Below are 4,350 nucleotides of genomic sequence, written 5' to 3'. Positions count from 1 at the left end.
GTATATATATGTGTATATATATTATTATATATATATATATTATATATATATATATTTGTGTGTTGGTGTGTGATGTGTGGTGTGTGTTTGTGTGTGTGTGTGTGTGGGGTGTGTCTATATATATACATATACCTATATATCATATATGAATATATATAGGTATATATATATGTTATGTATATATCATATATCAAACATATGACTATATCTCCCCCCTCTCCCCTCTCTATCAAATCTATATACACAAATATATGTATGACTATTATTATTATATATATAATATATATATATATTTTTATATATATATATTATATTATATATATATTATGTATGTATGTATATAAATGTATATATACTAATTGTAATACATATATTTGTGTATATAGATAGATAGATAGGGAGGGGAGAGATAAAATCATTATAGATTTTTAATAAATACATACATATATATACTTATATATATTCATATATTGATATACAAGTACTTGTATTACCTATATATATTTAATATATATGTATTGTATATAATATATATATATATGTACATATATATTATATATATATATATATATTTAATTTATATATATTATATATATATTATATATATATATATCTATATATATACATATAAATATATACATGCATACTAATTTTTAGAAATATATTAATGTATCTATCTATCTATCCATCTCTATTCTACCAATTTATCTCTCTATCTCTCTATCTATCTATTTTATCTATCTATCTATATATATATTTTATATATATATATATATATATTAATATATATATTATATTATATTATATATTTATATTTCTTTCTTCTTTTAAGGGTAGGTTCATGTCTGAGCCGCCGTGGTCACAGAATGATACTTAATTGTAGTTTTCATGCTGTGATGCTCTTGGAGTGAGTACATGGTAGGGTCCCCAGTTCCTTTCCACGGAGAGTGCCGGTGTTTACCTTTTTTTTTTTAGGTAATCATTCCCCCTATTTTTATCCGGGCTTGGGACCAGCACTTGACTTGGGCTGGCTTGGCCACCCAGTGGCTAGGAAGGCAATCGAGGTGAGGTCCTTGCCCAAGGGAACAACGCGCGGCCGATGACTCGATCCTCGAACTCAGATTGCCGTCGGGGACAGTCTTGAGTCCGATGCTCTAACCATTCAGCCACCGCGGCCTTGATGCAGAGACGGTAAAGACATATAAATTCAAGTCACACCTTGGACAACAACCAAAGAACATTGCTAATTTGGCTGATGTAAACAAGGATATAGTCATATTGGGCTTTGAAGAAAAAGTTGTAGAATATGGAACTGAACGATACAACGAAGACAAGAAATTGATTGTCAGTATTCTTAAGGTCATAATTCCCGCATTCTCGGAGCAGAATATCATAGCTCAAAGGGGGTTGGGAATAATCGAAAAGTAAAAGAAACGCCTTTTAAAAGTCACATTCATGAATAAGGAAATGGTAACTGATGTAATACAAGAAAGCTAAAGTCCTGGTCACCTACAAAGAATATAAGAAAATCTGGATAAGAGAAAATGTTACTAAAAATGACTGAGAAATACTGCAGAGAAAAGGGAAGATGTAAAAAACAAAGCGAACAAAGGACAGAAGAAGAAAAAATATATTAATTTGGAGAGTGAGAGGCCTCCAAGCAAGAGACAGACAAACATTAGCCTTGCAGCCGAAAGGAATACTGAAAGATTAATTAGAAATTGTTTATACCAATATAGATGGCTTATTTTTGAGGTTACTAGAACTATATACAATTATGGAAATTAATAAACCAATTATACATCACTGAATCCGAACTGGATCTCTCCGTAGACGATATAACATTAGGGCTCAGAGACTATGATATTTGGAGAAAAGATAAGGCAAATGGAAATGAAGTATTAACAAGGAAAATAATTGAAATAAAGGAGTTAGAGATTAAACTAGACCCCATAGTAAAACTAAAGTCAAATGAGGTAGAAACAAATATAGTAATAACCGTAAACATAATAATAACCACAGTGTACCTCATATACATCGGTGTGGTCACAAGAAAATTTCCAAACTTATTTTAAAATGTTACGAAAGCCTGGAAGAGATGCTAAAACTTTCGGAAACTAATGTAAAAGACATTCTTGTAACAGAAGATCTTATTAACAAAATTGGCTGGGAAAATTTCTATCCCAGGTCTATCCCAGAGGTCTAGATAGACCGTCACAGAAGACTGCTATGGAAACTGGATCACCTAGGTGAAGTGAAAGGCAAACTCCTCGAATGGATGAAAGGCCTTCTTCATGAGAGCCAGACGAGAACCGTAATTAGAGGGAAGGCACTCTGCATTGCGACGAGTAACTAGCGGAGTACGTCAAAGATCGGTCTTGGCGTTTGTGTACTTCGTCTTGTTAACAACGGAGGTGGAACGGGAACCCTACTGCAGAAGTCTCATCTAAAGAATTGCGAAAGCAGTGACTGTGTATGTATGGATGTGTGTATATATATGTATATATATATATATATATATATATATATATATATATATATATATATTCTTCTTCTTTTAACGGTAGGTTCATGTCTGAGCCACCGTGGTCACAGCATGATACTTACTTGTAGTTTTCATGTTGTGATGCTCTTGGACTGAGAACGTGGTAGGGTCCCCAGTTCCTTTTCCACGGAGAGTGCCGGTGGTACCTTTTTTTAATCTTTTCTCTCTATTTATCCGGGCTTGGGACCAGCACTTGACTTGGGCTGGCTTGGCCACCCAGTGGCTAAGTAGGCAATCGAGGTGAAGTTCCTTGCCCAAGGGAACAACGCGCCGGCCGGTGACTCGAACCCTCGAACTCAGATTGCCGTCGTGACAGCCTGGAGTCCGACGCTCTAACCATTCGGCCACCGCGGCCCCAAAAAATTATAGTAAATAAAAATTAGCAATTTACAGCGGTGGTTTGCAATTGCCTTCCGCCCGGTGTTTTTTTTTTTTTTTTTTTCTTTTTTCTTTTTTTATCGTGTCACCATCTCTATTTACCCGGCTCTGACTTGCGCTGGCTTGGCCACCCAGTGGCTAGGTAGGCAATCGAGGTGAAATTCCTTGCCCAAGGGAAACAACGCGTCGGACGGTGACTCGAACCCTCGAACTCAGATTGCCATCGTGACAGTCTTGAGTCCGACGCTCTAACCATTCGGCCACCGCGGCCCTTATATCTATCTATATATATATATATATATATATATATATATATATATATATATATATATATAACACATATATAAACAATCTTCTTTCACATTTCTTTTGTTGAGGCTTCTGGAGTAGGGTTACCGTTGTGAAGCTGCATTACCACCTCCGCTGCTGACAAGACTAAGTACACAAATGGGCTGAACGTTGAAGAGGATTATAGGCTCTCTGGCACGATGCTGGTGCTAAGAAACTGTGTCGAGTATCTCAGCAATTAGCAAAGACTTTTTTTTTTCATACTTTAAAATCTGGGTAGGAATTTTTTTCTTCATATGCCAAGAGGTTGACGGAAGGAAGGATAAAGGTAGGAACCAAATCATTATATATCATTTTTATCTTTCAGTAATTCGATACATCGGCGTCAAACAAGATTTCCCACCTCCACGAGCAGCTCCTGGTCCCAACATCGCTCTCTCGGCGGCCCTGCATCTCATTAGCATAAATGATCATCACGTCAATACAAAGACCATTGAGCATCTGCGCGGGAGACAGACATATATACTGACTGCCCAATTGAGCAAAATATTACAGTTTACTCACACCTTTGGGAATTTTACGTTGTGAATTACAGTTTTTTTTCTTCTTTTTTTTCGGCAGCTTTAATTGTTTTGAAGATCGTCACTAAGGTCTACAATACATGGTCGGCATAAGGGTTCATCGCCCTTACTGAGGGTGTCAGTTACTGTGGAATTTTAGCTTTGGGATCAGTGCGTTCAAAAGAGCATAGGATAATCGTTCCTGTGCTGCCTGGCTATAGAGATTGTGCAAAATATCCGCTTCAGTTGCATGTGTTGCATTTTGATAAGTAGCAATTTCCCTTGCGATGATACTTATTACTGGCAATATTGCTGAAAGCCAGGAAATACGCATGAATTATATTTGTTATTTTTAAAAGAATAGATCGCCCTCTAGTACAAAAAAAAAAAAAAAAATGCAGCGGCCAGGAAGGCAAAAAAAAAAGTAATAATAATGATAAAAATAAAATAAATAAATAGAATAAATAAAAATAACATAAAAATGGTATAGAGAAAAAACACACGTTTCGAATGGAATGAGAAGCAAATCGTGACAGAGATCGTCGGTCTTTGCATCCCTCTTTTTTTTTCTGGTTCTCT

This window comes from Penaeus monodon, chromosome 12 (genome assembly GCF_015228065.2).
Source record: "Penaeus monodon isolate SGIC_2016 chromosome 12, NSTDA_Pmon_1, whole genome shotgun sequence".
Lineage (NCBI taxonomy): Eukaryota > Metazoa > Arthropoda > Malacostraca > Decapoda > Penaeidae > Penaeus > Penaeus monodon.
Note: the sequence above shows the minus strand (reverse complement) of the source record.